This window comes from Equus przewalskii, chromosome 31, assembly GCF_037783145.1.
Source record: "Equus przewalskii isolate Varuska chromosome 31, EquPr2, whole genome shotgun sequence".
Classification (NCBI taxonomy): Eukaryota; Metazoa; Chordata; class Mammalia; order Perissodactyla; family Equidae; genus Equus; species Equus przewalskii.
The window spans coordinates 23,562,491-23,587,535 of NC_091861.1; the positions used below are offsets into that span (position 1 = coordinate 23,562,491).

At 35.9% G+C, this 25,045-nt stretch overlaps 1 pseudogene; it reads left to right on the forward strand.

The window, feature by feature from the left end:
* The first annotated feature begins 19,038 nt into the window (after window positions 1-19,038).
* On the forward strand, window positions 19,039-19,277 carry LOC103548394 (peptidyl-prolyl cis-trans isomerase FKBP1A pseudogene; annotated as a pseudogene).
* The last annotated feature ends 5,768 nt before the right edge of the window (window positions 19,278-25,045 follow it).

The following is a 25,045-nucleotide window of genomic DNA, read 5'->3' on the forward strand; positions in this document are numbered from 1 at the left end:
ATAGGAGGTGAAGGTCATGAGAGTGGGGCATATAATCTAGACTTGGCTGGACAGGAAAATATCCCAGAGAAGATAGTTACTGAATGACTCTTGAATGATACTTAGGCGGTATCCATACAGATATGTTTTCAAGAGAGAGGGTAACCAGAAAGCGGGAAAGTCACATAATCAGACATGAAGAAATCATAGAGAATGTGGCTTATTTTAGAATATTCAAATATTTTAATATAAATGAAGGGTAGTAAAATGTGGAAGAAAGGCACGAGATAAGTCTTGAAAGGTTTCCAAGAGTTAATCATGAAGGGCCGTAAATGACAAAATAAAAAGTTTGGATTCATTGCAGAGGTAATAAAAATTATAGAAAGATCATAGTGGTATCATTGCAAAGATGGATTCATGGAGGTGGTGAATATCTTAAATCAATATTAAATATAGAGAGTCTAGTTCATTATCTTGTTAAGGAAACATTGTGACAAATTAAGAAGCTGAAATAACTCAGTAGAAGGGGAGGAGCTGAGGGATAACTCAGAGATGGACCATCCTTGGGGAACAACAAAGCTGATGTTATTACTATTATATTTTTTAATTTGTGATTTTTGAGATGCCTATGGAAAAGCCAAGTAAATATACCGCAGAAGCAGTTGAATAGTTGAAGTCGTTCATAGATACTGTCTTTGCCATTCAACTGCTATTTTTACCTTCTGATTACGCTCTCCTCTCTGTCACAGGGGAGATTTTTCCTTGTCATTCTAGATTTAGCTTAGGATGTGTCAATGAGGTACAGACACTAAATTTGAAAGGCGGGAGGTGAGTGGAGGTCATTTGTCTTTCCAATGCAGGCAGGTGTAGGCATGCGACCTAGCAGAGGCCATTCTCCATTGTCTGGGCGCTAGTTGTACGCAGCTGTGATGTTACCCGTGTTTTTCTGCATTTTGCTGGCCTCTGGCTGCTATCTTTGTTTCCAAATTGCTGGAGTGACCCTACGGAGGGGGGACCTTGAAGAACAGCTAGGGAAGACCTGTAGTTTTTGCTTTTCCTCCTTTCAACAATTGCCTAAATATCCAAATTTCTGTTAAAATCCTTTATATTTGAGATCTAGAATGATTTCTGTTTCTCGCATCAAGTTCTGACTGATGGATAGGGCTGAAGCTCCAGAAAGACAAATTCAATGATAAGCAAGGATATTTCCATGATACAGGTAAAGATTGAAGCCCACGGATATAAAGAAAGCCCTCTAACCAGAATACGTTTATTTCTTGTTTCTTAAAATGTAAGCAAAGCCTAACAGAAGTTTTTGTTAAAGCTTAATTTGTATGCCTAATTTTGACAGTATCATCTAGAAGTGTACGTCAATTGCATTTGCCATTTAATTTAAATTAACTTACATACATAGAAGTACAAAACACATTCTTCTATTGCAAAATTTCACAAAATAAAAGAGTGGGAAAATAAAAATGCCAACAGCATGCTAAAACATGGGTAGTGTTTTTGTTTTTTAATCCTCTGGTACAAATATCATTCTATTATGAATTTTATCATTTGATTTTACAACCACTTACCTCTCTTATTAATTTTTTCTACCCAAATGTCTGGTCATCCCAACATATTTGTTGAGGCTTTGCCTAGTGCCTCAGAATTTCCTCTCTATCCCAACAAGATTTCACCGCTCAAGTCATTAAGCTCATCTAATTCTCAGCCTCACAATTCCCTAATCTCCTAAACTATAGTGACTCATTTCCACCCAGTCATTTATTCCTGGAAGCATTGCTGTACATTGCTATTATACAAATTCTCTGAGCTCTCATCTTAAATCCTAACAGTTTACTCTCTGACAACATCTTTCATTGTTTCCAATTATTCCATTCTCTGCTGCTCTTTATAGCTTTTCTATGAATAGGTAGAAACCATTAAATTCTTTATATTTTATCCTGTTATCCTTTTCCCCTTAGCTATTACTTTTCTTTCAACATTTTAACTCCATAAAAAAAAAACTCTTATAATTCTTCATCTCCTATAGGAAAATTTGCCATAGAAAATTACCACAAATTTAGTGGCTCAAACCATGCACATTTATTATCGCACAGTTCTGAAGATCAGAAATCCAGTAGGTTCCAATGATTTCTCTTTTGTGGGTCCCATAAAGCAGGGATCTTATCAGATCTGCTTCTAGGCTCATTCAGGTTGTTGGCACAATTCAGTTTCATGTGGTCGTAGAACTCAGGTCCCCATTTCCTTGCTGGCTGTTGACCAGGTTGTACTCAGCTTCTAGAAGCCGCCTGCGTTCTCTGGCTCAAGGTCCTCTTCCACCACATGCAAAGCCAGCAATGACAGATCAAGACTTCATCATTTTAAATCTTTCTGACCTCCCTTTTGTCTCATCTCTCTTGCTTTTTCTTCCATCACACCTCTCTGACTGACTCTACCTACAGAGTGATAAAAACCCCAAACATTTGCAATGTACAAGGAAAGGACTATGATTGATATTTTATGATAACTAAAATGGAGAATAAATGGGGCAACATTCAGATTCTACTTTTCACCTCTTTGGGAAAAAAATGCTTAAGTTTGACAATACACTCTGATATCGTAAGTATCAGAACAAGTACTCTTTCATTATTTGACAGAATACAAAAGGTTACTACTTATATAAAAACCCATTTGGCAATATCTTGAAAAAATATTTATGCATTTGACTTTTGAGCTAGCAATCCCAATTACAGGATCTCCCTGAATGATAGTGGCAAAAATACAAAAGGACAGATGCCCTCTGGGGAGGGGAGAAAACTCTCTATTTCAGTTTTTGTTTTTCTTTTACACACAATATCCAACATGAATAAATTAAAAAACAAAACAAAACAAGAACAGCAAAACAACATGTTCAAAGAAGGAAGAAAACATGACCCATAGTCAATATAAGCAGAATTTCATAGTAACCGACGGCAAATAACCCATACGCTGGACTCACAGAACTTTAACAATTACAAAGTATTAAAAATCGGCTAAAGATTGGGGGGGGAGGTGAAGATGAACAAAATGGATAAACAGAAGGAAAATTTCAGCAGAGAGAAGAGAGGTCCTTTTGAATAAAATCCCAAGGCAATTCTAGAACTAAATAATGCAAAAGATAAAAGGAAAAATTGACTAAGGGAAATTATTGAGGCTGAAAGTAACTTCTTCCAAATGGAAGCTCAGATCAGTAGAAAGAAATGAGAAGCAAAAGAAAGGGTAAATGTGTGGGTTAATATAAACGTTGTTATGTTTTTAATTTATTTAAATGTGTTGTTTTTTAATGCAAATGGAATAACAATGTATTATGATCTTTATAAAATATTTAGAAGTAGAATATATGAAGATAAGAGTAAGAAAGGTGTAAAAGCGTTAAATAAGACTATGTAATGTTAAGTTTCTCAGAAATTGGTGTAATATTAACCCAAAATAAACTGCCTCAGGATCTAGAGTGGGCCTGGTCCTGGGTCATTAGTTTGAGCTTTGGGATCCTCAGAAAACAAAAGGCTTAGGAATGAGGCCAAGGCTGCTGCCGACGTTGTGTGCATACAAAGCTCAACAATGTCAATTCGCTTATAGAAACTTCCTTTTGTCTTATATTTTTTTAAATTGATACCCATATTAAATGCTACAGCAAGAGTTGTTAAGCCTTACGCAGAGGTGAACTGAGAAAGTTTTAATGTTTGAGTTTTATCAGTTTTCCCTGTGTTTATTCTAATATTGCTCAAGAAGGCAGATAAAATCTAGATTCTAATTGCAATGAAAATGACAAGCACTTATTAGCATCATTATGTACTAGACAATAAGAAATACATTGTCATTAGTTATTTAGATATATTACCTCATTAAGTTTCAAAAGGACCCACTGAGGTAGAAATTTATCCTTAATTTCGCTAAATAGAAAATGAAACTAAAATGTAAAAATGTTAAGCAATTAAGTTATGATCACAGCTGGTAAGGGGTAGAGTTGGGTTGGAAGTTAAATCCGCCCAACCAGCCTCCTGTGCTAATGTGCTCTGCATGCTGCCTCCTTCCTGTTGGCCAGCACAGAGGCACTTTACTTTTGGAGGAAATAGTACATCCTGTGTTTTTAGATTCTATGCAAGGTGTAATGATTATTAAGGGGAATATGTATAAGTTTAGAGTAAGTAACAAATACAAGTTGTCATTAAGCTCCATGCTGACATAGGAGCTGTAAATCAACCTAGCCATAGGCACATGCTCAGCGCAAAAGGAAAAGTAAAATGATCAAAAACACAGGACCTCAATGGTGATTCAGGCTATAATCCAAAATATTGCAAAAGTAGAAAGATTATCGGTCATTTTTTGCCAGTCTCTCCACAGAACGGCACCATCCTATTTACCGTTAGGAATTCTTATGAGGTATTCCAATTCCTGGGAACGCAATTTCCAAGAATAATACAAGAGAATAGAAACCAAACCAGAATGCCAGTCCTTGAAACGAAGCTTGGCAATCACACTGACATGGGTATGAATTCTGGTACAGTCCTTCTTGACTGTGTGACTTTGAGAAAGTCGCATAAAATTGGAGCCACGGTTTTGCCATTTATCAAATAGATGTAACAGCGCTTAACTCACAGGGCTATGGCAAAGCACTGTGTTTTATGTAAAAAGCTACCTCAACAATGTTGATTCCCATCTTCCGGCTCTGGTGCTGGCGTTTTATCTGCATCCAGTCTGGGTTGAGTAATTAACATGGAACCCGACTGGACGGGTGCACTTAGGCTGTCGAACATCGTGTGTGCAATTTCAGCCTTTATGCAACAACTCTATATTGCTCTCCTATTGAGAAAAAGTCTACGAGGAGTACTTATTTCTCTTCCTTTTTTGTAGAAAGATGATATTCTCTTTGCACCTGGAAAACAGTTTGTTTCTGGCAAACTGCAAATGAAACACCTGCTTGCAAAATACATATGGGAAGTCTGCAACGGCTCCTAGATTGGCAGCACATTTTGCCTGGCAGTTTCTGGAGGTGTAATGAATTGGGAAAATGTGTCTTTTACAGAAACTTAATGACTTTCCATAGCACAAGTAGGTAGGAAAAATATGAGGAAACTGATAATTGTAGCACCTGTGTTTGTCTAATTCTAGCCAAAGCAACAACCTGAAATGTGTTTGTGAGAAAAAGTAGAAACATTGCTTGAGAGGAAACAAATGGGAATCTGCTTGATTTTAAATGCCAAAAAATATGCAAGTTTTGAATGATTAAAAATATCCCTCAAGAGTATTAGCTGCATCCCACAATATGCCTCTTTGAAACATTGTCTTGGTGAAGACTTTTTTTGGAGAATTCCTAAAACTTTTAACAGATGTGATTCTAGTCTGTGGTACCTAATGAAACACTTTGGTGTTTATGTGTCAAGATTAAGAATTGTGAATCTTGTGGTGCCAGCCCAGTGGCGCTGCAGTTAAGTTCGCATCTTCCACCTCAGTGGCCCAGGGTTCACCGGTTCAGATCCCAGGTGAGGACCTATGCACTGCTTGTCAAGCCATGCTGTGGCAGGCATCCCACATATAAAGCAGAGGAAGATGGGCACGGATGTTAGCTCAGGGCCAGTTTTCCTCAACAAAAAAAAAAAAAAGAAAAAGAAAAAGAAAAAAGAAACAATTGTGAATCTCTACAAGAAAGAATGTAGCAGAAAGAATTTAATTTCTTTAACGTATTCAAGAGTAGACAATATTATATCATTGTAATTAAAAATTCTTATTAAAGATTGACAGGGAATTGTGCTACTTCCTACACAAAGTGTGTGCCTTAGAATCAGACATAACTGGCCCAGCTGCTTATTAGGTGTTTACAATCTGACAAGTTACTTATCTTTTCCAAGCCTCAATCCTTTAATTTATTTATTTATTTATTTATTTTTTAAGATTTTATTTTTTCCTTTTTCTCCCCAAAGCCCCCCATACATAGTTGTATATTCTTCGTTGTGGGTCCTTCTAGTTGTGGCATGTGGGACACTGCCTCAGCGTGGTCTGATGAGCAGTGCCATGTCCACGCCCAGGATTCGAACCAACGAAACACTGGGCCGCCTGCAGCGGAGCACGCGAACTTAACCATTCGGCCATGGGGCCAGCCCCCCTTTAATTTATTTTTAACAGCTTTGCTGAGGTATAATTGATATACAAAGAACTAAACATATTTCATGTGTACAATTTGATGAGTTTGGACATATGCCTATTCTTTCATTCTTATAAGGGCAATTATTCTTGCTTCACAGTTTTGTGTGTGTGTGTACAGATAGGAAAAATACGCTTTAATCTAAAAAATGCAGATGTAAGATCCTCAATAAGTGGCAGCCATTTTCAATGTTAGAAAAACCTGACAGATAAACGTAGATATTTAATTGGAATAAAGATAATGTCAGCTATTTCGAATAATAAACAATAACTGATTGATCGGAAAATTCTATTTTCTTTCACTTGCAAACATTTTTACTATTTATCCTTTAATCAACTGGTACAATAAGCTATTATGTGCAAGGTGGCGTGAGGGATACAAAGGTTACACAATATCCATTTTGACTTCTCAAGGAGCTTATATTCTTGTTGAAAAGACAAGAATTAGACTTATGAAACAGTGAAATACCAAGACAATACAGTAAAGCACTGGGCTGTTTGAAATACAAAATGCAGGCAATGTGAGCCAGAGACTAGCAAAATCAATGTAGTCCAGAGCCACCACGCAGGGCTGCTTTTAGTTAAAACTCAAATATTTGTAGTTTATCAGTGTAATCTGTTGGCTTCTCTTTCTCTTTGCTTGCAATTTCTTGTAAAAATACATTTATTGTAAACTAAATAGATTGTTAGAACATAACATGTAGGTTGCTGACCTTGCAATGGCTGTATGTGCTTCCTGATGAGACAGTTGTCCATTAAATATGTCAGCCTTATTAGGAAAGGGCAGTTCTGACAGTGTGCTTGTAACCAAAGATATATTTATGGGTCCCAGGAGTTAATAATAAAAGGGTGATGGCATATAAGGGTGTATAACTTACATAGAATCATATTTCTGAATGAGGTCACTATTTGCAATTTGGGTGGGTTAATTCTTGATTGTGAAGGATGTCCCTGCATTGCAGGCCCTCGACATCCCTGGTTCACACTCATGAATGATAAGAATGTACTCCATCATTGCCACAAAGCAGTCCACCCAAGCGGTTCCAAATATCTGAATATCATCCAGGGATATGTGAGGAATCTGTGCACATACATTTTGAGGACAATCTTAAAGACAAACCCACACATACACAGACACACACACACATGCACACACACACACACAAATACTGCTGCTTTTATGTGAGATTTAATCCATCATTTATGGCCCAATTCTCCCTCCATAATAACCAAACATTAAAATAATATCTTTCAAATAGATAGAAGAGATTCAATCAAAATATCTAATCTGAAATATTCTTCTCTCTTGTCAGTACTTATAATTTATAGTACTATAGGGCAATATTCTCTTAATCACCATACTTTAAGATAGAAAATCCAATTTGAGAAATATTGTTCACACACTGTCGCCTATTTCATTTTCCTAATTTACTTTTTTTCTGTATCACTCATGGTGGTGTGTTTACTCATATGGTTGTCATTTTATTTTTTGAGATCATCAACAGCAACATTGTTTTTGTTTCGATTTTAGTGTTTTTCTTTTTGAGTTTTGTGTTTTCCTTGTTTTGGTTTAGTCTATATGTCCTAGAGTATGGAAACATACATGCATAGAAGTTTCTTATATGCATCTATCAAAATTTTGAGGAATTTTATCACGGAAAGGTGGCTTCTTGTGTTAATTCCCCATGCTGAGTATCTTCAACAAGCAAGTGATAACAAGTCAGACCCTACATCTCAGGATTCTCGTTCTAGAAGCTCCAGAAGATCATCAGTTCCTTTGCTTGCTCAGGAAGCCCTCTTAGGACCCTGTCTTCATACAGAACATTCACTTCAGCTTTGTATTACGTTGGAAATGAGGTATAGTTTCTTGTGTTTACCAGAGTGACAAAAGTCTGTGACATATGTCAACATATCAATCTGATATATATCTATGTCTGGTGTCACACTGACCATTAAACACTCAACTGCCACTTAATTTCTTAACTTTTAGTTCACAAAAGCCTATAATTTTTTTATCAGTTCTGCCATCTTAAATATATGCATCAGTGTAATAGAGAAGAACTCTAAATTATTTTTTTGTTCCAGATTTATTGAGATGTAATTCACATCCCATACAGCTCACCTTTTTTTCTTTTTGTTTTTTTTACTTTTTATTGAGATTTTTTTAACTTTTTATTAAGATTATGATAGTTTACAACCTTGTGAAATTTCAGTTGTTCATTATTATTTGTCAGTCATATTGTAGGTGCACCACTTCACCCTTTGTGCCAACCCCCCACCCCCCTTTTCCCCTGGTAACCACTAATCTGTTCTCTTTGTCCACGTGTTTAATTTCCGCATACAAGTGGAGTGATACAGAGATTTTCTTTCTCTATCTGGCTTATTTCACTTAACATAATACCATCAAGGTCCATCCATGTCGTTGTGAATGGGATGATTTTATCCTTTTTTATGGCTGAGTAGTATTCCATTGTATATATATATACCATATCTTCTTTATCCAATCATCAGTTGGTGGGCACTTAGGTTGCTTCCATGTCTTGGCTATTGTGAATAATGCTGCAATGGACATAGGGAGGCCTGGGTCTTTTTTTTTTTAAAAGATTTTATTGTTTTCCTTTTTCTCCCCAAAGCCCCCCAGTACATAGTTGTATATTCTTCATTGTGGGTCCTTCTAGTTGTGGCATGTGGGATGCTACCTCAGCATGGTTTGACGAGCAGTGCCATGTCCGTGCCCAGGATTCGAACCAACGAAACACTGGGCTGCCTGCAGCGGAGCGCGTGAACTTAACCACTCGGCCACGGGGCCAGCCCCGAGGGCTGGGTCTTTTTGAATTGCTGGTTTCAAGTTCTTTAGATAGATACCCAGTAGTGGGATGACTTGGTCATATGATATTTCTATTTTTTGCTTTTTGGGGAAACTCCATACTGTTTTCCACAGTGGCTGAACCAGTTTGCATTCCCACTAGCAGTGTATGAGGGTTCTTTTTTCTCCACAACCTCTCCAACATTTGCTACTTTTTGTTTTGGTTATTTTAGCCATTCTAATGGGTGTAAGGTGATATCTTAGTGTAGCTTTGATTTGCATTTCCCTGATGATCAGTGATGATGAGCACCATTTCATGTGCCTATTGGCTATCTGCACATCTTCTTTGGAGAAATGTCTGTCATGTCCCCTGCCCATTTTTTCATCAGGTTGTTTGATTTTTTGTAGTTGGGCTGTGTGAGTTCTTTATATATTATGGAGATGAACACTTTGTTGGATATATGATTGGGAAATATTTTTTTTTTCCAATTGTTGGGTTACTTTTTTGTTTCAATCCTGTTTTCCCTTGCCTTGTAGAACTCTAAATTTTTAGGAGAAGAGAACTACTAACAAATGTTTTCATATATATTAGTTTTTGACCTCATGTGAAATGTGTTCCTTTGATTATCTGTATTGGAGAAGTTCCCTCCCTAGCTATAGCCAATAGTAAATAGTCAATAGTAAAGGTAATAGAGAAGATTTCCGCTTCCAGTTAGAAATCATATGAATGTTAACGATTTCCACTCCCATGGTAAAAGAAAATAAAAAAAGAAAAAGAAAAAGGAAATAAACTCATACTTTTTTATGCGGCCATTATGAAAGTGATTTATGACCTAGATTCCAAAGCCTATTATAGGCAAGCAGAGAGCCTTATAAGCTTCTGTTCCAGAGGCAAATGCCTTCTTTGGACATGGGCAGGCAGAAGAGAGATGCTGCCTTAGATGGAGAGCCTTCGTACAAGTGAGGAAAAAGCAGCTGAGCCTTTAAAGACAGTTAGAGTTGAAGAGATGGGCTGGAATCTAGAAGAGTTCAAAAGGCAAAAATAAGTCACTGGGCTTGACTATCTACCCTTAACACCATCACGCACATACACACACACATACGATGCTGAAAAGCAGGGGTGGAGGAGGAAGTAGAAAGGACGGAGAATTTAGAACAGTCTTACAGTGGACCATGGGTTCCAGACTCTGCTAATGTTTCATATTAAGGTGAACCCAAACTATCCAAAAAAAGGGGTCCAAATCACCTCAACCCCAAAAACGACAAATTCAAAGAGACAAGGTCCACAATGGTGGTATCCTGGGAAGTTGAGGGGTGGACTAACCATAGATCAACTCATTTTAGTTAAATCTGTGGCACGGTCCTAGCTTAACTCCACTTTAGGTGGATTCAGCACCTCAGCTTAGCTGCCAAAGAGAGGGAGGGCCTGCATCCTCCGGAATAAAAAAAACAAAAAAGTGACATTTTCAGTTTCCATTGTTCCTTTATACACATATTTTTTACTATATGGTACATGCAAGGGAAACAGAAAAATATGACATATAATTAAAAGAAAATACAATCAAGAGAAGTAGATATATAAATAACCAACGTATTGGAATTACCAAGTGATAATTATAAAGCAAATATTTAAATATGACAAGTAATTTGCTGGAGAAGACAGACAGAAAAAAAGAAACAAATAAGAATTCAATATTGAAAAATAAAATGCCTGAAACAAGAAATTCACCACATGGACTTAGAAACAGATCAGACATTGTGGAAACAAGGAAGAGAAAACTTGAATAAAAGTCAATGAAAATTATTCAATATACAGCAGAGAAGGAAAACATTTAAAAAAGCAGAGTGTCAAGTCACTTATTTGATAGTGTATAGTGTAAGGCACTATCAAATAGTTTAACACAAATGAAATCCAGAATAAACTGAGAGAGAAAGAAAGGAGAAGGAAAGTTATTTGAAGTTATGAGAGATGAACACTTTCCAAATTAGATGAAAAATAACAGTCCACATCTCCAAGAAGCTCAGTTCAATAAACTAGAAACAGAATAACGACCAAGAAAAGCCCATGAAGGTCACAGTCAAACTCCTGAATACCCATAGATTCACAGAAAATTTTGTAAAGTCAGAGGAAAAAACACATTTTACAAAGGAACAATGATAAACGTTAGTGTACTTCTCACCCAAAACAATGGAGCCAAAGAAAATTTAAATATATATGTATATATTTAAGTTAATGAAAGAAGAAAAGTAAATTGTAAACTTCAAATTTTATATCCAGTAAAAAATATATGTTTTTGAAATGAAGGCAAAATAAAAATATTTGCAGGAAAAAAACAGCTGAGGGAGTTTGTTTCCATAAGACTTCCTCTTCCCACTCACACACAAAATATACTTAAAATGCCAAAGAAAGTTATTGAGGACAGAGAAAAATTATACCTGTTGGAAAGTTTGATATATTATAAGGAGCAAAAAACACTAGATTTACCATATATGTAACAAATATAAAACTCAATTCTTTAAAAGTATTGTGGACTATTCAAAGTACAAATAATTAGTAATAATTAAGATAATCAATAATTATATTAATTTACTATAACATAATAATCAATAATCATATTATTTTAAATGTTCAAGATACCAACATTTTGGACTGCATCTAAAGCAGTTCTTAGATGGAAATGAGCAAATTCACATATTATAAAAAAATGTAATTATTAAATACTGTAAGTTTCTACATCAAGGAGGGAAGGAATTAATGAAATAATAAAAATAGAAATAGAGGAACTATAAACAATAGGAAAAAACAGAAATGAAAGAATATCAAAAAAACAAAAATTATTCTCTGACATGGTGAATACATTTGATAAATCTTAGCAAATGAGGCAAAAGAAAAAAATAAAGAATGAATAATTTATCAATAGCAGGAATAACAGAAGAGTCATCACTGGAGATGCTACTCCTAATATTGACATAATGAGGGGATGGTATGAAAAATATACGCCAATTACTTCAATAAACTTAGAAGAAATAGACCAACTGAAGTTCAGTACTTTAAAAAACTGCCAAGAAAAATGACAAAATGTTCATTATCTTAGATCTGTTAAAAAATTAAATTCTCACCTCAAAGTATTTTCACAAACAAACCCCCATGTCTAGATTATTTCACTGATGAAATCCACAAAACATGTAAGAAAAAAATACTGACAATCTTACAGAAATTCTTTTAGACTAAAGAGGAGAAGGAAGCATGAAGAGAGAAAAAGAACAATGGAGTACTCCCTTCACATTCACTGAAGGTGCTAATATGGGAAGGGATTTTACTTAGTGACAATGAGAAGGAAGTCATTCAATGATGGCTCTGGTAAAAATTCCAAAATGTCAAGGGCTCGCTCATAACTGTTCCCCTCACTGGCAGTATGTGGTGTGATGGCTACAAATAAATACTGAGTGATCAATTGGAATTAACACTATTCTACCCTAGGACTTTGTTTATCTATCTAGTAACAGAAGCAATTATGGAGGATACAAGCAAAGGTTTAGAACTGTGAATAATCCATCATTTTTGCCCATCTAAATATGTTTCCTTTGATTAATGTACACATTCTACTGCTATTAATGTATTGAAACAAGCAAAAAAATAAAACAATTCAGGTAGATCATACATCCCTTTTCAACCTCAGAGCTGTGGTTTCATTAAAAACTAGAACTGACAATTTAAAATATGTTACTGAAGACAAGTGGTAAAAGAGTTAACAGGCTGGCTGAGTTAAATAAACAAATGTGTTTTAATAGAAGTATGACAGACTGTAAAGTGTGGTTGGGATCCAACTGGATGCATGTCTAGGATTGAGAGATGAGAATGAGTGATTGATATATTGTTTTCCCTTTTCCATTTCACAAGGTGTTTTGTTGTTGTTTTGTTTTTGTTTTTGCTTTGATGGCCCTGAGCTAGCCTCTATTGCCAATCTTCCTCTTTTTGCTTGAGGAAGATCATCTTTAAGCTAACATCTGTGCCAATCTTCCTTTGTTTTGTATGTGGGATGCCACCACAGCATGGCTTGATGAGTTGCGTATAGGTCTGCACCTGGGATCCGAAGCTGCGAACCCCGGGCTGCTGAAGCAGAGCATGCGCACTTAATCACTAGACCACTGGGATGGCCCCTTACAAAGGTTTTATTTGTCTTGCCTGATCTAGATGTCCAGATTAAGGATTGTACTTATGTGTGCAAGTCAAAGGAGACATTGATGAACTAGATATGGTATCTATAGAACTAAATATAACATTATGCGTTCCTAAGGGGACCTTGGGGTGGGTCAAAACCTCAGCCTACATATCCAGATTAGTACTAACTGTGAATGTATTCCCATTATCTAAAGGCAGAGCAAGTCCTGTAATCCTTAACTCATCAAATCTTTCAATATCTTCCAGGGATGGGGCAAAGGAGATGTCCAGGAAATACTGATCATACTCCTATCATACTCATTGCCTTATGGGTAGACAGTATAGCCAAACCGAAACACTCCAGCAAAAGAGGGAAAATATGAACTAAGATGGAAACTGAGGGGAAGCCAGGAGAAACATGGCAAATAGTAATGAAGCTTTTATGTGTGCTTAATTCACAGGAAGAATGCAATAATGAGAGCATTTAAAAGCAAGACATCAATGCATTATATTTGCTAATACACAGTACATTTGCTCAGATCTGGTGCTAACTCTTAGTTGATGCTAATAGAAAGTAAATCCAGTGGGAGTGTTATGATAACTACTATTCACCAGTAATGCTCCTTTTGAGGGCCCTTATGAGAAGTCTTTTGATACTCAGACTGTGGAACATGCCAAATAATAAGTTTCAAAGAACTTACCATAACTTTTGGTGAATATCGTGTACTGAAATTTACCATTGTCAAAATTGCTACGTTACATATGTAGCGTAATGATGAGAAGAATTGTTCAACCAATTGTGGATGGTAAAGGGAGTACTTTTCCAGGAGACTGTTTGCACGTGGAAGTCAGTTCAAGAGGATAATGAAGGATTTGTGAATTACCTGGAGAAGCCACATATCTGATGGAACACCACATGCATTAACAACGATAGGAGAAGGTTGGTACCGTTTCTCAGGGAGGGTGATAGGATAATCTAATCCTATGGAATCTCATCTCCTTAAAAGTCAGTGACTGGGTATGTTAGAGGTCTATTCCAGAGAGATGCATTTGTAGGGACAATATTACAAGGCTGAGCTGAGATAGAATGACGTGAGGCAGCGTGGTCTTTATTATTGTTCTCTAAGTACCCAGGTACTAAACATAAAAAGTGAAGTTACTTCCCTCATGGTTCCTATTGTCAGGATTAAAAGAATCATTAACAATCAACACTCTGTCATCATAATTGGGGAGAAAATGGGTAGGTTGAATAATGTTACCTGAAAGCTTATGTTAGTAAGAACTTGTGCTATGATATGAGAAATATGGTTATGGTTATGTCTAAACATCAGGTGGAATCTAGAAGTTTTTTTTTTAAATATCCTCTATTAACCACCACAGGTGTTGGAATTACGTGTGCATAGGATAAGTACACGAAAGAGAAATCTATACTGCAATATTAACTTATGCATGGTATGTCAAATATTATGTTGAAGTTTCCATTTTACTCTATTAACTTTAGTATTAAACAAAAATCAATTTCTCATCCCAATCAGAATGAGAAAATATTTTGGATTTATTTGAAGCCCTCAATTAATGTCATACTTATCAACACAGATTGGTTAGAAGGCTTTAGAAAAATCACATCCACCTCCATTAATGTACACGAATGTGTTCAAACAATCCTTGATGAGAGAAAAAGGGAATAATCAAGCTGATAAAAAACATCAAAAAGCCTGTGTAGGGATATTGTTTATGACTAAAATGATTTATAACAAGAGTAATTCCCATTTTCCCTAAGATGGCTCAAATCCTGCGGGTCACTGTAGACTTTACAGATTTATTTGTATAAAGTCTTGCAGGATATTTTCAGAAAATTATTTTAAGACAAATTATGAAAAGATGCATAGAAATATTTGGCAAGAAGATATTGATCTAAATCAGGGGGTGGACTGAGAAGGAAAGTTAACAGCTGGGCTATGATTTATTCCTTTCTATTCGGGAATTACAGAGGCAATAATCGAACTAGACCAGACCTCCTTGCAAATAAGCTAATAGCATTTACAAGTGGAAATATACTTGAGAGTTTTTTTAAATAAATGCATTTGGGCAAGAAATGACTTGTCTATCTGGCTCTCTTATTGTAAATAAATCCAATTTAAGGATTTATAGAAACTGGCCAGCTGGAGAAAGAAAGTTAGTCAAGCAGTTGGAGTAAAAATACTAAAATCACTTTTATCTAACAGTAATTTTATGGACACACGGTTAAGTGTACATGTTTTCATGATCTTGGTGTGGGAGAAAAGAACACTTAGAAGCTACTTCTGCTGGGTTTTGGCCTCTCCAGAAAGACGTTGGTGCTTCTACATTGCTTGAATCTTTTGAGTAGTTCCCAAAGTTTGGTGTTGGAGACAATCTACAATCTATGTGAGTCTGTTTTGACAATTCAATCATTTTATGATAATGCGGCAATGTTGGTCTAACATTTTAAAAAATCAATGTAAATTACCACATTAATAGAATATTACAGAAGAAATATATGATCACCTCAGTATATGCAGGAAAAGCATTGACAAAATTCAAAACGTATTCATGATAAAAATATGTATATCAGAAATGTTGAAATAGAAAGGCACTTTCTGAATTCAATGAATATATTTTTTGAAAATCTATAAATAACATCATCTTTAATGGTGAAATATTGGATATTTGATCTCATCACCTTTTTCATCATTATACTAGATATCATAGCTATTGAATACAGTATGAGAAACAAACCATAAAGATTGGAAAGGATGATTGTAAGTAGAAAATCTAAAACTGTCTACAACAAAATTGCTATAACTAGTAAGTAAATTTACCAGTGTCACAGGATCAAGGTCGAGATACAAAAATAATTGTATTTCCATATACTAGCACCTAATCATTGGAAAAGAAAATAATTCCATTTAAAATAGAATGAAACATAAAAATATTGAGAAATAAATTTCACGAAAGTTGTCTATGGCATATATTCTGATAATTACAAAATACTGTTAAGAGAAATTAAAGATGCATAGCTATATAGATATGTCATTATTCATGGAATTAATATCTCAATCTTTGTAAAATGTCAGTTCTTAGCAAATTAATCAACAGATTCAGGACAATCCCAATCATAATCCTAGCAAAATTCTCTAGACATTTAGAGTCTAGTCAAAATTATATAGAAATGCAAAGAATATAGAAGAGCCAGTAAAATCTTGGATTTCAAGACTCACTCTAAAACTGCACTAAATAAAATAGTATAGGATTGGCATAAAGAATGACAATCTGATTAACATAAAGAAATACAAATCAATGGAACAGAATAGATAACCAGATATAGACCCATAAATATGCTATCTTGACTTTCAACAAAGGTCTGAAACAAATAAAATGGGTGAAGAAATGACTCGTCAATAAATTCTGCTCAAAAAATCAAATATATGTTGAGAAAAGTAAATGATCCATGATCTATAACTCACTTAACACACAAAAACTAATTCAAGAAGGATCGTCGACTCAAACTTAAAAGATAATGACATAAAGGATACTATCGGAAATCATGAGAAAATATTTTCTTGACCTGGAGATAGGCAAATATTTTTTACATGGGGCAGGCACAAAAAGCACTAACACAAAATGGAACAAAAGACCCAAAATAAACAAAGAAATATCCTGATGAATTGGGTTCATTAAAGAAAGTCATCAGGACTATAAAATATGGACTCAGATAGGAACACAGTATTTATGATGTATATCTGACAAATTACTTGTATCTAGACTACAGAAAATAAGCCACAACAGTAAAAAATTTTTTAAAAAGATGTAAACCCAATTTCAAAGAAGAATTGCCTTAAACCTGAGCTTATAATTCACAAAAATTGTATATAAATGGCTAAAATGCACAGAGAAACATCACTAGTCTCCAGAGAAATGCAATTTAAAGCTTTAAGGAGATAACACACAGAAACTGTCATAGCGGAAATATTTAAAGTTTCCTAACACTAATGGTTGCAAGGCTGTGGGACACCTGTAACTTGCATGCATTTTATACAAGTCCTTTGAAAAAATATATGAGTTTCTTTTGAACTAAACACACACCTAACCTATGAGCGATTTATTAAAAATCTAAGTGATTACCAAAAATAAATGAAAACGAATGTCCATGATAAAGAAATGAAAACGTATGATCATAAAAATATGATCACAAGAAAGTTTCAGCAGTTTTATTTATAATGTATACAACATGGAAATCCTCTAACTATTCATTAATAGGAGACTGGATAAACAAACTGTGGTAGAATCATAAAATAAAATTCTAGACAGCAACTACAAAACAAAGCGAATAATTGATTCATAAAACAACATGGATGCCTTTAAAACGCAAAGTAGGGGACACTGAATATTACTATTTTTGTTTTGAAATTCCAGAGAAGGCAAAAGTAATTATAGCAAAAAAAAGTATAACCATGTTGCCTTAGATGAATGTGTAATATCTGGGAAGGGGAATGTAGGAAATGTCTGGGGTGATGTTATGCCATATATCTTGATAGGAGTTTGGGTTAACAGATGTGCACATCTGTCAAAATTCATCAAATGGTATAGGTAAGATTGCTGAATTTCACTTCATGTAAACATTACAGAGCAAAATTCTAAACAAACATTAAATTCCCATCAATGATGTGTTTAGTGATAAAGCTTACTGATTTCATCCGCTGATGTTGAAATGCATGTAAGTACAAGATGACTTGATGAATAGTTGGATAAATATGTAGTGAAGTAAATACTTTAAAATATTTATCGTAGATTCTTGGTAATAGGTGTATGAGTGTTCATTGAGAAATTCTTTCAAATTTTTCTGTATGTTTTTAATTTATCATAATAAAATGCTAAAAAAGGAAAATTCATCAATAAAAAATACCATATCCATTAACATAAGGAAAATATTGGAATGTCCATTATAAATATTATAATTAAGATATTTTAGACATTGTAGCTATTGCATTAAATCTGGAAGTGTAAAAGTCCTATATAGATTATAGACATATTTGAAGATCCCAAGATAACTTTGTAGTTACTTGAATTAGTTAATCAGTAAAGTGGCCACAAAGTCACTAATGATGAAATGTAAATGCTTTCACAAAAATCAGTGGAATCAATTAGAGAGCCTAGAAATAGACTCACAAAATATTTAACGTGACAAAGAAGCTAAAGCAATTCAAAGAAGAAAGGGTAGTCTTTCCAACAAATAGTGCTGGAACGATTAGAATTCCATAGGCGAGAAAATGAACCTAGATGCAGATCTTATATCTTTTCATGAATTAAATAAAAATAGATTATAGATTTCAATCTACAAAACAAAGCTATAAAATTTCTTAAAGAAAGCATAGGAGAAATAAACACGATCTTGGTTTGGGAGATGAGTTTTTTGATACAACACCAAACGCATGATCAACCAAAGAAAAAAAAAAAAAGTAGGACCTCATTAAAATTAAGATTTCTGCTCTGTGAAATGCACTGCTAAGCATATGAAAAGAGAAGCAACCGAATGGGAGAAAATATTTTCAAAACACATATCTGGAAAAAGACATATCCAAATGTACAAAGAACATCCAAAAATCAACAATAAGGAAACAAAATCCCAGTTGAAAAATGGGCCAAGGATCTGAACAGACATCTCATCAAAGAAGATAGGCGACAAGCATTTGTAAAGATGCTCACCATCACTTGGGAGTCATTGGGGAGTCTCAAATTAAAACAAGGAGAGAGAGCCAGGGAACCGCCGCCAGGTCCGCTTTGGGTTCTCTTGGGCTGTTGCCCCGCCTGCCCAGTCGTCACGGGGGTCCAGGTGGACACCACCTCCCCCGGACAGATGCACCTTTGCAAAGCTCCACCAGACATGCGTGGTGCATACAGCAGGATGCTTCAAGATGGAAAGAAATTTGATTCTTCCCAGGATGGAAACAAGACAATTAAGTTTATGGTAGGCAAGCAGGAGGTGATCCGAGTCTAGGAAGGTGTGACCCAGATGAGGATGGGCCAGAGAGCTAAACTATCTCCTCGGACTAGGCTTACAGGGCCATTGGGCACCCAGGCATCACCCCACCAAAGGCCACTCTCCTCTTTGGCTTTGGCATGAAGCTTGTAAAACTGGACTGACAGGAATGTGTTTGTATATGCCATGGAGGGGTCTGCTGCCTCCAGAAGGGCACCCCCGAATCACTATGAAGCTTTTCTTGATGGTCCACTGCTCTCTGTGTATAAACATTAGCCCGACTGGATGTGCTCTGTCGTCTGGCTTAGTTCTTCCCTTTTCTCCTCCTATGTGTGTTGACCTAAACCACGTGCTGGGAACCTCAAGTTACTCATTTTCTTTTGTTTTCATTTTAGGGTGAAGATTTAGTTTCAGTCTTTTGGATCAAGGTTCCTAATTAAATATTAGTCAAGTTTAACAACCCAAATAATGGGTTAACTTTAGGAGACGAATCTGTGTTTGTTTTGGGTGGTGGGGTGTGGGCAAGAATCTTTATTTTATTTGGATGAAATTTTCATCTATTAGGTATTAAACATCCTTGCTTCTGCACTGCAAAGCCGTAACAGGTTTGAGATGCTGTTGATGGCGCAATTATTATGCAACTTGAGAGGTGTCCTAGGGTTGAAATAAAAGCCCCATCCCAAACTGAAGCGGGGAAGGGGAGAGTCTTTGCCTGCCTTAGCCCACTCCAGCCTCCCCTTAACACCTCTTGGGGTGGAAAACATATCATTTTCATTGCCATTTTGGACACTACAGGTGTCTGTCCCGAGGCCAGAGGTGACCTCTGAAGTCTTCGTAGCCTGGCTGTTTCCTTCCCCATCCTATGGTGTTTCTAATGGATATTCAGGACTTTTGCAATCTCATAGCTATCTGAGTTCCACTTAGAATTATAAGACCTTTAGTAGAAAGTTTAATTTGAAGGTGCTGTTTGTAGACACTTAACACCCAAGAAACCTCAGCTACCATGACAAATCCTTGTGTATTTTCTTAAGACAGTGATGCTGGTCATTGCAGCTACATCTTCTGTTTTTGTGTGTGTGTTTTTTGTTTGGTTTTGTGTCTTTTGCTGAAGATTTGCCCTGAGCTAACATCTGTGCCAATCTTCCTCTTTTTTTTTGCTTGAGAAAGATTGCCCCTGAGGTAACATCTGTGCCAGTCTTCTTTTTTGTATGTGGGTGACCACTACAGCAGGGCTGATGAGTCGTATAGGTCTGCGCCCGGGATCTGAACCTACCAATTCAGAAGCAGAGTGTGTGAACTTAAGCACTATGCCAAGGGGGAGGCCTCTGTTCTTTTGATGCTCAGTTCCCCCTCCTGATCTCAGAGGTTCCTGGCTTTTCCTTTCCCCTTCTCACCCCTTGCTGTTCTCTGTAATGATTTAGTGAGAGAAATTGTTGCTGCCCACCTCTCACCCCTACACCACATATGAGTTTCAAGTTTTATTATTGCAACAAAAGTGACTTATGCTGGCTTTTCTCAAAAGAAAATGAGATACCTCTATATACCTATTAAAAAGCCAAATCCAAAATACTGGCATCAATTACTGGCAAGGATGCAAAGCAATAACTCTCGTTTATTGCTGCTTGGAATGCAAAATGATGCGATCACTTTGGAGGAGGTTTTGGTGGCTTCTTACAAAGGTCAAAATGTTCTTATCACATGATCTATAAATCACATACCTGGGTATTTACTCATGGTAAAAACTCTGTTCCCCAAAGCCCTGAATATGAATGTTCGTACTAGCTTTGTACATCATTACAAAAACTGGAAGAAATCAAGTTGTCCTTCAACAGCTGAATGGATAAGCTGTGATATATGCATCAAATGGATTATTATTTCACTAATTCAAGCCATGAGAAGGAGTGAATGAATCTTAAATACAAATGTTTCAGGGAAAGAAGCCTGTCTGAAAGCCTATATACTCTATGATTCCCATTCTATGGTCTCCTGGAAAAAACAAAACTATAGTGATCATAAAAAGATCCATATTGCCAGGGGTTTAGGGTTGAGGGGAAGGTTGAACATGTGAAGTACAGGGGATTTTTGTTTTTGCTGAGGAGGATTGGCCCTGAGCTAACAATCTTCCCCATTTTTTGCTTAAGGAAGATTTGCCTTGAGCTAACGTCTGTGCCAGTCTTCCTTTACTTTGTATGTGGGTTGCCGCCACAGCATGACTGCTGACGAGTGATGTAAGTCTGCACCTGGGAACTGAACCTGGGCCACCAAAGTGGAATATGCCAAAGTTAACCACTAGACCACAGGGCTGGCACCTACAGGGGATTTTCTAGGGCAATGAAGCCATTCCATATGAGACTCTAATGGTGAATTCATGACACCATGCATTTGTCAAAACTCATAGAACTTTTTCACAAACATTGAATGTTAATTTGTGTAAATGTTTAACAACTCATTAAGGAGATTGGGTGTTCACAGGATGGGATGTAGAATATGTCAAAATAATCAAACTGCATTAGAAAGGGGTGAGAGAAAAAGACTCTGATCTGATTAACTTTGGATATGAGTGGAGTCTGTAAGACTAGAGTGAAGCAAACTGTACATAGGATTGCACGCTAGTTGATAATGATGTTTGCCATGGCGGTATGAGCGAACAATCTTGAGACCATTAGACACATACTGGAGTTGAACAATCAAGTAAATGGATGTCAGATGGTGGGTAATAGGTTTCTCACTGTTAGGGTGGAAGGTTACAGATAAGAAAGGCAAAGAAACTAAAGTCGTTTAGATCCTAATGAATTAGAGTTGAGGACATCAGTATGAATTCATGTATAGCTTAATATAGACACAGGTAGAAACACATAAAATTCTTTAGAGATGTATATATATATATATACTTGTTATTATACACATATTCCTTTTTTGTCCTCGGAGAAGGTCTAGAAACAACAACACCTCAGTAGCAATGAGTCCCCAGATTTTGGTTTTTAAACCCATTTTCCAATAAAAGGAGCCAGAACTCCTTAGAGAAACTGTTGATTCTAGGGCAGTGCCGTGACATATACACAGTGAGCCTGGAGCATCTTGTAGTTCTGGAAAGTAAGAAAGTGCTCAGAAAGAAAAAATATAAAGCAATAAGAAACAAACAATATCCATGATGGGAAGACATCAAAGGGATATGTGGATCAACTGATAGAGCTCCCAATAACTAAAGCTGGAATAATTTGAGAAACAAAATAAACAAAATAGTATTCGATTATATCTCAAAGTACAAATAAATATCCATGTGCCCATACAGGTATAAATAAGCAATTTAATAAATAAATGGGGTGAAGAGACGAATGTCCCCTGCAGAAAAATTCCAAATCATTTACATAGATATTCGGCTCTCAAAAAATGAGACCTTAACTCCCAACTCACTTAGTGTGGGCTGCATAGAGTGACTTCCTTTTAAAGAATACAGTACAAAAAGGAAAAAAAAAAGACTGATTTTACGGTGGAGAAGTCTGCAAAATGCTACCTCATCCAGGTGATCAAGACGAATATTAACAGTGATTACATATGTTGATAGCATGAACCCTCTATATGAAATGAATAAGAGGATGCTTAACTTCTGTGTTCTTTCTCCAAAAACACAACCCAAGTCTAGTCATGAGAAAAATGTTGGGCAAATATGAATTGATGGGCATTCTTAAAATACCTGACAGATACTCCTTGAAACTGTGAAGGAGACCAGAAACCAGGCAAGTCAGAGAAACCATCACACTCAAGTGATACCTAAGTAGACCCGACAACCAAGTCTTATGTGGAATTCTGGATGGTATCTTGGAACAGCAAAAGGACATTAGGTAAAAACAAAGTAAATCTAAATAAAGTATGGGTGATAGTTAATAACAATGTGTCGATGTTGGTTCATTAATTGTGATAAATGCATCACACTAATATAAGATTTCATACCAGGGGAAACTGTGTGTGAAGGGTATGGGAATTTTCTGTACTAATTTTGCATTGTTTCTGGACATCTAAAACTGTTGCAAAATAAAAGTTTATTTAAAAAGAAGGTAATAAAAACTTCATGTTCCTCAAAGCACACCAAGTCTAGACACTTTTACAAATTTCTATCCAATTTCCAAAGAAAACATCATTCCAGTGTTATTTAAGTTTTTCCAATCCATACGCAGAAGTGTCCATCTGATTTTTCCAACTCTCATAGTTATGAAGCCTTAACTAGACATGCACAGCTTTTTAAAAATACCATATGGAACATATGAGTTATGAAATACGATGCAACAATATTAAAATTTCTGCATTTGTTTCCTTTTGCTGTTGTAACAAATTACCACAAACTTAGTGAATTAAAACAACACAAATTTATTACTTACTAGTTCTAGAGGTCAGAATTCTGAAATGAGTCTCACTGGGCAGAAAAGTAAGATGTCAGCAGCTGTATTCTCTCTGCAGAACCTATGAGAGAATCCATTTCTTAGTTTTTCCAGCTTCTAGAAGCTTGCATTCCTTGGTTCATGGCCACATCACTTCAATCTTCAATCATAACATTTCCAAAACTGACTTTCCTGCCTCCCTCTAATAAAGACCCTGTGACTAGCTTGTGCCCACCTGGGTAATCCAGGATAATCATCCCTTCACAAGACTCTTAATTTAATCATATCTGCAAAGTCCCTTTTGCCATTTAAGGTAACATATTCAGTTTCATGGATCAGGATGTAGACATCTTTCAAGGACCATTATTCTACATCCCCAAGTACATACGAATATACTGCTATGGAAACATCTACAGCAAATATCCTACTGTAAAAAAATAAGTTATTTTCTAACTAGATTAATTTTCTCTATTATTTGTTTTAAAATTACTGTATCCAACAATTAGTTTATGCACTTATTTAGATTCCAATGTCATGTATCATCAATATGTAGGGTTTTTTAAATTTTGTTTTGTTTTTTTGGTGAGGAAGATTGACCCTGAGCTAACACCTGTTGCCAATCTTCCTCTTTTTGCTTGAGGAAAAGTGTCCCTGAGCCCACATCGGTGCCCATCTTCCTCTATTTTGTATGTGGGATGCCACCACAGCATGGCTTGATGAGTGATGTGTAGGTCTGCACCTGGGATCTGAACCCACAAACCTGGGCCACTAAAGTAGAGCATGCTGAACTTACCCACTGTGCCACTGGGCTAGCCCCATCAGTACGTCTTTAATGCCTACCTTTTAAACCAGATTTTAAGGTCATGTGTATATAGTCCATGTCATAATTTTTCTGTTCTTGTGTTCCCGGTACTTAGCATAATGTCTGGTACATTTAGAGCAGTCAATAAATGAATTCTACATGTTAGGATAATATTTTCTTCTCTTTTATTGATCAGAATTATTGTTTTATAAGTACACAATTATTTTAATGGACAGTGTGTGATCTGGAATGCTACAGTGACAAACGTGGTTTCCTTTGGGATGGTATGTTGGACTGCCTAGTTTATATCCCACTTCCACTCTCTCGACATGTTGTCTTAGGCAAATTACATAAATGCTCCATATTTTGATTTCCTTCTCTCTAAAATGGCACTGTTAATAGGACCCACCACATGAAATTTTGTGAGGATAGGTGTATACTATATGTAAAACACTTAGAACAGAGCCTGGTTCATAACAGACATTTTATTCTACAACTATAAATTCTCTCATTACCATCACATAGGGCCAGAGAGCAATGCTTCTTTATATACATTGTTTAGTTTTCTTACAGAGGAATATTTTTATATTATATGTGTAATGGATAAAATACAGAAATTTTAAGGACAAAAGTAGTGATTTCAGATGTTTGGAAATTTAAAGGAAGTTATATGCTTCTCCACCATTTTCGAATTAATCTTGTTGAAACTTTAATTGATTTACAAAGATTATATTTTGGCTTTCCTAGAGATTAT